Raw genomic sequence first — 11597 nt, 5'->3', positions numbered from 1 at the left:
TGGATGGATGGATGGATGGATGGTGGATGGGTGGATGGGCAGGAGGAAGGGTAGGTTTCTTTTTATTTAGCTAATGTTGACATGTTAACCTGCATGGTAGATTTTACCATGGTGTGGTGATCATTTCCATTTAGTACTTTTTAAATTGATGTGGGGAGGCAGGGCACTTATATGCTGCAGCATGTGTGTATGGAAGTCAAAGGACAATTTTGAGGAGTTATTTCTCACTTTCCATCTTGCTGAGTCAAAGTGCATCTCATTTATGCCTCTGTGCTATATGCTCTAGGCTAACTGGTCCATGAGATTCTAGTCAGTTCTCCTGTCTCCACCTCCCTTGTCATAGAACTGCTGGGGTCACAGATAAAATTTTTACCTAGGGATTGAACCTAGGTCATCAAGCTTGGACAGTCAGAGTTTTTATCTGCTGAGCCACCTCTCTAGTGGCAGTACTTTCATATTTTGCAAAAACTTGTAGAATATAAGCTTAACAGCTCCTTATTTTTATTTGTATCCCATCACCACCCTGTCTGTTACAGCTATCCTTTCAGATTCTCTTGGTTTGGATGTGTTTCTTAATTATGTCCATCTCACTGCATTTAAGTTCTGAGGTGTGTGTGTGTGTGTGTGTGTGTGTTTGTTTGTTACTTATCTTACATGCTTTATGGCATTTACATAATACTTTTTGATCACCACATCTCCTCTAGGGAATTCAATATTACCAATCCTCCCTTTGTTCTCTGTTCTCCTTTCTTCCTTCCTCCCTCCCTCCCTTCTTCCCTCCCTCCCCTCCTCCCTCCCTTTCTTCCTACCCTCCTCTTCCTCTTCTTACCTTCTATCTTGGTCCCTTGTCTTTTCTCTCTCTTCCCCTTGATGGAAGGATCCTCAGGTTACTCTTTCCCCAATGTTTGTTCTCTCCAGAGCTGGTTCTGTTTCTTTGTTTTGTGTTTGTTTGCCTGGCTTCTTGGTTTTGTTTTCTCTTTGTATTTCTGGAAGGACCAGGGCTGAGTGTGTTCTCTTCGTTCTTGGATCTGCTCTCTCTGCACTTGGATAGAAGTTAGACTGCTTGTAAATATTTTGGGTTGCAATTCTTGCTCTAAGAACTTCTAGCATTGTCTTCCAATGAGAGCTGTGCAAAGGTCTGGGGATGCCCTGTTTTTTTTCTCCCCAACACCCCCCAGCCCCACCACATGCACACGTGCCACCCCAGACAACTGTCATAGAATTGTCTCCAGTAACTTCTGTTAGAGTAGTTATGCTCTGAGACCTAGAATAATCTTTCAATCTGTAGATTTCATCTTTCCTTAAAATGTCAAAAAAGAATTTAAATATAAGTTTAAATTCTTGCCAGGCATACACAAAGCCCTGAGTTCGATCAAGCACTAGAGATGCTGGATATGGTAGCACATCCATCTAACCCCAGTACTAGAAAGGCAGAGACAGGAGGTTCAGCCGAGTTCAAAGCCATCCTCTTGGCTATATAGTGATTTCAAGGCCAGCCTGGGATACATGAGATGTTGTCTCAAAATAAAGAAATAAAAATAAAACAGGAGGCTTGCCTATGACTCAGTCAGTGAGGTACTTGACATTCAAGCATGAGAACCTATGTTTGGATCTGTTGCACCATGTAAAATCCCCAGGCACAGTGATCCCTAATCCCAGCATTGAAGAGGCAGATACAGGAGAATCCTGGGGCTTGCTGGTCAACCAGTCTAAGAAATTCAGTGAGCTATAATTTTAATGAGAGATCCTATCTCAAAATAACCCTGTCTCAAAAAACCAAAAAATAAATAATAATAAAAATAATAATAATAATGTACAGAGAAATGGAGATATCTAACATTGGCTTCCATAGGCATGCACAAATATATGCATTCTCTTTCTGTCTCTGTCTATCTCTGTCTCTGCTTCTTTCTCCCCCTCTCTCTCCCTTTCTCTCTTTTTCTCTTTCCATCATACACAAACACACATACACAAATGTACATGCATGTTTGCCCATAGGAACACATACACAAACATGCATGCGTGCATGCTCATAGGAACACACATGCACTCACAAACGTGCATGCACATGTGCACATAAGAATACACACACAAAGATGTGTGTGTGGATGCATGTAGAAACACAGACACACATACATTCTGACTTCCTCATCCTGCTTCTAGCTTGTCTTCTACCTTTCCTAATTTAATCCTTTAATAAACGGTGCAGACAGGTAAGTACCTTGTCTCCAGAGAGCTCTGAGTATGTCAGCTCAACACTATCTCAAGTCTCAGAACTGCCTCTCCTCACCTTTCTTCAGGAAGGAGGTTACACAATGCTGAGGGTAATCACGCTCACACAGAAACAGCAGAATGCAGCTAGAAAACAAAAGCAATCTATGAATAGTGTCCTTTCTGAAGTAAATCCCTGTTAAATCCCCCTATCACAAGCAAACACATGTAAGCTAGAAAAAATCACAGCAATTGGAGAACTGAACTGATTGGTCAGATATATATTTAAACGTGGCTTGAAATATACCCAAAAGGAGGCTAGGGAGATAGCTCACACTGCATTTAAGATGCTTGCTTATTCATGAGGTCCAAAGTTTGATTCACACAAAGGTGGTGAGCCTGACTTGCCTCTAGCATCAGACACCTAAGCAAACGATGGTTAATAATCTTAACTATAATAAATTCAACACCCATTATTGCCTTTCAACACAAACTAGAAAACCATTGCATACCATCTCAGGCAAGAGGCTTAGTATATTAACTCCTAAAGTGTCCCAGAAGGCTTGATGGTAAGCTCAGAGGAAAGTGAACATTTAAAGATGGATGTAGAGAGCCAAGATTCCAACTGTTGGATTCCTTCCTGAATCTTCTGTGCAAAAACATCGAGTTTTAAAATAAGAATTACCATCTATGAATGCAAAACACATCAAGAAAAATCAAAAATAAAAAAACCCTACTCTTTCAAAACATACATTGTGTCATTAATTTGCTATGTACCTCAAATAATTGTATCAGGGCACAGCTAACGCTCCAGACCTTGTCCCTTTCTGGCCGCCTGTGTCCTGTCAGACAAAACCTCTGCAGACCCAAGGCTGAGCCCAGCCCTGCTCACCTCAGACACTGTGTGCTCCCAGAACCAGGCAAATTAGCACAGCCAGAGAGGAAATGTCCCCACAGGGTGAATCAATGCGCAGCAAAGGATAATGGGATTCCTGCCCCAGCAGCTGTGGCCTGCCCCTCCCCTCAGCACCTGTCAACCAGGGTAGACAGGGCGGGTCCAGGGCAACAGCTCCGCTCAGCAACCACATTGCTCATTAGCACCAGCCGGTGCCTGGGGGCCCCCCACACTGCCAAATAGTGTAGTTTTCCCCCCAGATGCAGAGAAACAATGGCTTCTCCTAGAAGGGCTGGCACAGTCCTTGTTAATCTTTCCCATTTCGCTTCTGTTTTGCCCTTTGCACAGTGCATATGAAGGGGTGGACTGGAAGGTGGGAATTAGGTCATTCAAGTTAATTTCACCAGCTCTACTTAGAGGCTGAGAACCATGGGAGCCAGCCTGCGTCGCTTAAAGCATGGAAATAATAGGCCAGATCCTGTCAGCCGGGATGATCAATGGCTCCCCTTGGGAGCGGTTTAAAAGCCATTTGCCCCAAAGAGGACTGAGGTCTTTCCATGGTTAAGGTTCTCTCTCCTCCTACTGTGGAGGGGAATAGGCATTGAGAGAGAAACGGGGCGTTTTAAACATCACTACCAGGCTGGAAAGCAAGGAGATTTTGATTCTTGAATGTTCCTGTTTAAGTGTACAGGAACAGTCATATATTTAAGTCTGTTAAGGCTACAAAACCACATTCTGGGACCAGGTGGAGAACCACCACCTATCCTGAATGCCAAGATGCTTATCAGTAGCCTGTGCAGGAAAGGGCCTGGAAGGCTTTTGGCAATGTCCATCAAGCTTGAAAAGTTAGGCCTCTGTTTTGGTACTTGGGTATGAAAATTTGACCCGAAACCATCCCTGTGTGTAGTAAGCTGTAACCTAATTAAGTGCACAAGCAAATTGCAACCTAACTGAAGAGTATACTCTTGTAGCAGAGTTGAGCCCCTGCCAATCATGCAAATTGAGATATATCCAATCACTAACGGCTAAAAGATCCCTCCATGGCCACGTGAGGCAAATGCCAATTTGCCAACTGGAGCCAATCAGCTGGTTTCCTGTTCTTTGACACACACACACACACACACACACACACACACACACACACACACACATATATATATATATATATATATATATATATATATATATACCTTACACATGGTGCATTAGAAAATTCTGGACCATCTTTGGACTCAAATACAATAAACTTTTCGATTGATTTCTTTAACAATAGAAAACGTTTTCCTAAGAGTCTTGGTGCTGACTCAGGAGACTCTGGAAGGCACCTCTCAACAAACCAGCATCTTTTTCATTCCCCTTTTTATTCCTTTCTGTCCCCTGCTTCTCTTTTTCTGTGAACCTGACCTTGCTCCTCACTCCACAAGTTGCACGGCTACTTAATGCAGCCACCTGCCTTTCAGAGAACAAGCCTATCAGTTTCACTGAAGGGAAATCTGCAGCACCGCAGAACATCAGTAAGCAATCATTAGTCATCTCCCCCCATGCATTCACTATGGAAACCATTCACAAACAGGTTTGGATGCCTACTTGTACCAGCTCCTCATGTGCGCAAGGCTCTATTGAGACTTAGCTATGGGGATGGACTTTAGCCAGAAAGGAAAGGAAATGGGTTCTTCTCACCAAATCTGGATATTTCTAAAGAGCGAAGGAAAGCAGAGCCCCAAAGTCCTCAAACTTTCTAACAGCTCATGTAAGTGCGCATTAGCTGCCGGTGGCTCCTCACTGTAAAAGGCTGAACTTGTATAGCATTAAGAGTGGGTACTGGGGAGCACCCATTCTAGAGATAGAAGTGAGGAAAAAATAAAATCTAATTCCTATAGTCACCATTCAGAATGCTTGCTAAGTCTGTCTCTGTCTCTGTCTCTGTCTCTGTCTCCGTCTCTGTCTCTCTCTCTCACTCTGTGTGTGTGTGTCTATCTGTCTGTCTCTTTGTCCCCCATCCCCATGCACACACACATACACACACGTATCTATGCACCTATATATATTTCATATATAATTTCTCTTGTCCATTGAGCCAGTGCCAGTTGGTATTTTGAACCAAGTGGAATTGCTGCTTTCGAACAATTTTAACATACAAAAATAGCCATTTCACATGACTCAGCCTGCCATTGAAGATAGATTTTTGAGACGAGGATTAGAGTGCATGTTTGCTTCCATCCTGGTGGTTTTTCTTGAACCATGTAGCATTAACACTCCTGACTAGGAACATTGCTCCGGTTTGCTTTCTCCTACTACGATAAATCATTCTGACCAAAAGGAGAGAAAAGGGTCTAATTTGGATTGCACTTTTTTTTTTGTCATAGTCCATTAATGAGGAAAATCAGGACAAAGATTCAAGGCAGGAGCTGATGCAGAGGCCATGGAGGAGTACTACTTACTCTCTTGCTCCCTGTGGCTTGCTCAGCCTGCTTTCTAATTCACTCCATGGCCCTGGCCCATGGATGACACTGCTCACAGCGGGCTGACTCCTCCCACATCAGTTATTAATCAAGAAAAATATTCCATACCTGCTCACAGGTCAGCCTGATGAAGGCAAGTCTTCAACTGAGACTCCCTTTCTCTGATGACTCAAACTTGTGTAAAGTTGACAAAACTTTACCAACACAAACTTTGTAGTGGATTGCAGTTAAACTAGGGCCTGGGAGAAGACTCAGCGGGTCCTTGCTGTCAATACTGACCAGCTGAGTTCAATTCCTAGAACCCACTTAATAAAACCAACTTCTGCAAGTTGTCCTCTGCACAAACACATACACACACATGCACATGTATGCAAGTAAATGCACATGCATAAATACACATGCATGTGCATACTCATATGCAAATGTACACATGCACAGATACCTGTAAATAAGTAAGTACAAAAATTTTAAGCTAAACAAACAATTTCTCACACTTCATCATTTCTCATGCTATGGGTGTAAAATAAATGCTTAAGATTGCCACCTAAGGAGAAGTGTAAGCTTCTCACATTCTCATTTTGTTGTGGAAGAAATCTACATTTCAAACGCATTCCTGTCTTTGGAGCTTTGAAGCCAAACAAGAAGGATGGACTCTCTAAAGCAAGGGTGCATGGGCCCTTTTACCATTTAGTAGATTAAGGCTGGTTTCTGAATGATGCCTATATATCAAAGCCTGAAGTACACACACTTGTCCTTAACCTCCCACAAAGTTAGTTCCTATCATCAACAGCATGTGCTGCCTAAATATTTACCTTTGTCATCACTAAGACACATGTGGCCATCTATTTGTTGGCACATGCTTCCTGATTTAATACCATCCTTTCACTTGGACACGCCTAAAATACTAACTGAGTTGTGTTAAACTGAATGTCACTTGCCGGCTACCTGAATAGGGTGATACACTGATGAATAAGGCCCAGGGATGTTGGGGGTTCGGTGATAGTGATACAAAGCCAAAGTGAGAGAGGAACTTGAACTCAGAAAGCTGCTCTTGGGTCGCTCATCTGAAAGTCTGAAATAGAACAAAGACTGTTTCCTTTGCGAAAGCATCGGCAGGTTACCACTGGGAAATTACAACTGAAGGCATCTCATCCCCAGAAACCTTCCCTGGAGATGAGTCACTACCCCTACATATGCTTCCTCCATATCTCACCAAGTGCACAACAAAAAACAACTTAGAAAATACCCAGAAATGTCACACTGGGGCCCCTCCAGTCCCATTCGTGTCCCAGATGGTAGAATGGGAGATCCAAGGTAGAATTCATAAGCTTGTGATACGTTTTGAAGTGACTAAAAAATAAAGCATGAAACTCCTTCAAGAAATTAGACTATGAAAATCTCCAAAAACTTCTTCCGCCCTACACATTGTTTAATTTTGGATATAAAAGATTTTCTTTGGGGTTAAATCCAAGCTATACATCCCTATACACGGAAGGGTTTTAGCCAAATAGCCTGAAATGCCTGTAGAGGACATAATGTGTAAGTTCTTACTCTCTGAAAGTCTCTCTTCTGATTTCCCACACTCCAGGCAACGTATATAAATGTGCATTCATTGTGGTATCCTTCTGTGTCGCATCCAGAGGTGGGAGCAAGTTCCAGCTGCTTGTAAATAAGGGACCTCAGCTGAGGCAGAGCCAGGATCCCCTTCACTTTGATCAAATCTTCTACTTGCACTGTCAGAGAGCTGGGTGCGTGCCAGGATTTCCCCTTAATTCTACAGCAATGAACACAGGCATAGCCCACCTATGGCAGCAAGTGGCAATAGGTCACACTGGGTAGCTAGGTGTATGGATGGACACTCCTGTCAGACTGCCTCTAGGGAGCACCCTGTAGTCCTCTCCAGTGCTGGAGATTCTGCTGTGGTCTGTGAGGTGATAGATCACATCTTCCCTGTTGGAGATTAAATGGAGCCAAAGATGAAGTGATTGCTACCACTATCCTTATTCCACAAAGAATAGTAACCATGGGATCCCACAGACCAGACCTCCTCCACACGTCCAGCTGCCTCTCCTGCCCACCCTCTACTGGGTGGTTATTGCTAACTCTATTGTGAAATGTCAAATGCTATTTATGTTGACATCAAAAAAAAAAAATCTTCTGAGAGAGAAAACAGCCTTTAAAAATGAGCAGTCCCAATAGTAAGTCTGCAGCTTTGAGAGCCCCTTTGGCATGTAAGGAACCTGTGTGCAGGATTAAAAAGGAACACCAGTCCTTAGAGGTGAGGTGTCAATGTGCTGATCAAATTGAAACCCAGCTCATTCCAGGACCAGAGGACGTCAGACAAATCAACACACAGCTACTGTTGATCTCCTAGGAAAGCAATAATAATATGCTGGATTCATTTTCTGTTTTTTTTTAAAGAGATTTATCAAAACACAAAGTTTGTTTGTTCTATGGACAAGTTTGTATTCTCTGGCTGGATTCTATCAGCCTTATGATCTGAAAACTATAGCATCACTCACTCCCACATGGGACCATGGCTGCTGTCATACTACAGCAGAGCTGACTACAGGAAACAGATACCCAAAGGCCTACAGAAGCTGAAATATCTATGATCTATCCCTTTGTAGAAAAAAAAAGGAGGGGCAACTTCTGGCTTAATCTATGTGTTAGTCACTGAACATGCTAGAAAAATACAAGTGAAGATAAAGCACTAACTTCTGCAGAGTAGGCAGGAGAGGCAGCCTGAGGAACTCGTCTTCCTGGCTGAAAGGAGTGTCTTTGGATCTTCTTACCTCCACTTCCAACTAGGTGAGTAAAGATGATGGGGGGATAGGGCACAGCATGGGTGTTAGTCTTAACACAACCACCAGTGCGGGAGAAAGATGCTGGCTGAATGATAGGGGGTATGGGGAGGACAGAACTGTGGGAATGAACGCCACTGGCAGAGTACCAGTAGAGCAGTCTACCCCTGCCCTCCCGCTCCTCTTTGCCTACCAGGCTCCAGACCGGCACTAGCTGCTCCAAAGTCAAGAAAAGTAAGACCTAAACAACATCCTAACCTGAATCATAGGAAAATGATGGCCACTTGAGTTGGAATCTGTGCAGGGGAGTGGAGTACAGAGAAAACCAGGGTAAACAAACCCTGAGAACCAGAAAATGTGGCGTAGGAAGGTTGTGAAGGTTTATACACGGAAAGAAGTGAGATCCTGGGGTCTCCTCTGAGCAGGAGGCTGGAGGAAAGATCCTGTTTGGTTGTTTTCGACGATGGTATGGATCCTTTGTGTGCTTTTCCTGCCAAAGGTTGAAGTCAGAAGAATAAAACTAACAAACATCCAGGAGGAAGACCTGAAAAGACATAGGACAGTCAGGAGCCAGGTGGTGGCCTGGGACCACCATCAGGACCCCCAGGGAGAACCTGAGAAGCCTCCATTTGTCATATGTCTTGAGCTTTTAAACCTGTGTAATATTCTCATAACTTTATTTACATACAAGACACTGGAAAACGCCATATTTCATAGGAGCTGGAGAACCTGGAAATCAAGAGAACAATTAAGCTGTAGAGAAGGAAACACCACTTGTTTCTGACACTGACTGGCTGTTTACAACAGTGCTCCTTCAGAAAACAAAATCAAGGAATTACTTTGTCAACATGTGCAAATTTAGCCTCTGGGGACTTGGGGAGGGGCCGTGGGAGCATTTCTGTAATTACAAGTCGCACAAAGGTACTTCAAGCTTGGCACTGATGGGGATGTGCAAATTGAAAACGATGTAGTGACAGTTGGTGGCAGAAATCCTAGGAAAGACGGAGCCTGCCAGGTACCAATCCGTGCGTGACAAACTCCTCGAGAGTGCATGATGACTCGAACTTCCTCCGATGACTGAATGCTAGCTCTCAGAGATGAGCCTTCAGAGTTCTTAAAGATGGACCTAACATCACATGCAGTCCCTGGTGACACAAGCAACCTCCTTCCTTCTCTCTCCCATCAAAGACTCGCAGGGATTATTTTTTAATATAGGAAGATAGGACATCCAAGAATCACACTCTTAGTTTTGAATTTCCATCATTTATGAAAGTGAAACAAATAAACAAAGTGAATCGCATGGCATATATAAAGAACCATCGCAGAGGCCAGCAACGGGTCTGGGAACTCACAGGAAAGGCACATTTTCCTTTCTGTAGGCTCTAGATACTTACTGTGTATTTTTGCTTGGGCCTTTGTAACTAAAAGCGTAGAGAAGTGTTTCATTTTCTATGGTGGGAGTCTGTACCACATATGGCTGGGCAGCCACTTTTCCTCCTGGGAGCCAGGATCCGAGCTGCTGGGCTCTAGCTTCTGTGGTCTCCTCTCTGGGCATCTTGGGTAGCCCATGCCTAGAGAAGCCCAGCTGGACTCTAATTGCATGCCCACATAGTACCCTCTGTGTTGTTGTTCCCTTCTTACTGCTCTTAGTCATTCGGTGCCCAACCTAATGACCTCATCCTCTCTGGGAGACCTTCTGGAAAGACCATCTCTAAGGTCAAAACCTAAGGTACCAAGGTTCAGAGCATCAGGATCTCTGTTTCTCTACCCTATCTTATTTGTTTGGGGTGGGGAGGGATGCACTTTAAACCATAAAAACATTTACTTTAGTGTTTTTGTTTTTTAGACAAGATGTAATCCATGCTCACCTCAAACTTACTGCCAGGGATGACTGCTTCTGTCTCCTGAGTGCTAGGATTTACAGGTAAGTGCCCCAGGCCTGGTCCCTAAGGTGCTGAGGATAGAGCCCAAAGCTCTGTGAACATTAGGCAAGCACTCTCCGAACTGAGCTCCACCCCCAATTCCTGGCATGTGTTTTACACTTGGCAACACACTAGGCGTCAAGGTTGTCATTGGTAGTCATAAAATTAGGACTGGAAGGAAAGGGTTAATCCTTTAACACTTGAAGCACTTAAAGAATTGCTTTGCCAAAATTAGGACCAGGAATCTGAAGGATGATAGCTATTTCTATTACCATTTACAGCGGAGGGAGGGATCTAGACAGTCCAGGGTCAAGGTGTGCACCGGAAGTAACCAGAGTGAGGCTGGGTAACGCTGATGGGCGCCTATCAGGGGAGAGCAGCTGCTGAAGGCCAGCGGGCGAAGGCGGGGCTCTTGGCAAAGGGAGAGAGAGGAGACTGCGGAGCATATGTCTGTGAGCTGAAGTCGTGAAAAGCGCGAGGGAGAGCTCCTCATTCCACTGACTGCTCTCTTATCTCCCACAGTCAGTCTTGTTTCCTGGCTACTCCCTCCCACTCCCTTCCTCCCCTCTTTTTATAATGTGTAGAGCTATTTAGTTTGGCATTTTCTTATTTTTCAGCAATATATTCATGAGCAAGGCCAAAAGTCTGTCTCAAGAATAGTGGACTTCCCGTTCCTTTTCTCTAGGCACCACCTTATAACACGCCCCACCCCGGCAACACCCTGCCTCTTTTTCAGAGAACTGGGCACTTCTTTTCATTACATTCCACTGTCTTCTGTGGCACAGGTACTAAGAGCCCAAGTTCTGGAGTCAGATACCACAAAGAACCCAAGGCACATTAAAGGAGCAGTATGTTTGCAGTGCCCCATTCTCTACTACACGATCTATAGTATGGATCAGCAGGGCAGTTCACGGACAAGGCTGAACAGAGCTCCTGGCATGTAACCCAGCCTAATCCATATCGGTGATGAGAGTGCTTGACATACGCATCGTCTATATTCCATCTCTTCTCAGTTTGAGGATCATTTTGCTCAGTACGTAACAACACACATCAATCAAGCATGCATAGAGTGAATGCTCATGGAATTAATTAATTAATTTTTAGTGTTTCAATTTGAAAGTTTCCCTCATAAGCTCCTATGTTTTCTTGGCTGTTACCTGATGGTGCTATTTTGGGAGAAGTTAGAAATCTCAGGAGATCATATCATTCCACCAGAGAACTCCTAAACCTGATAAACAGCTTCGGTGAAGTAGCTGGATATAAAATTAACTCAAACAAGTCAATGGCCTTTCTCTACACAAAG

The 11597-nt window shown here is 43.8% G+C and overlaps 1 long non-coding RNA gene across 1 annotated transcript in view; it reads right to left on the bottom strand.

Annotated features, from left to right (window-relative positions):
- The window catches only part of LOC115032797, a 76113-nt gene that overhangs the window by 1349 nt on the left and 63167 nt on the right, over window positions 1-11597 (bottom strand). Inside the window, exon 3 of the long non-coding RNA XR_003838435.1 lies at window positions 830-1042. This is a non-coding gene — a long non-coding RNA (uncharacterized LOC115032797). The remainder of the gene's footprint in view (window positions 1-829; window positions 1043-11597) is intronic.

Source organism: Mus caroli, chromosome 12, assembly GCF_900094665.2.
Source record: "Mus caroli chromosome 12, CAROLI_EIJ_v1.1, whole genome shotgun sequence".
Taxonomy (NCBI): Eukaryota; Metazoa; Chordata; class Mammalia; order Rodentia; family Muridae; genus Mus; species Mus caroli.
This window is presented reverse-complemented; position numbering and strand designations above follow the sequence as displayed.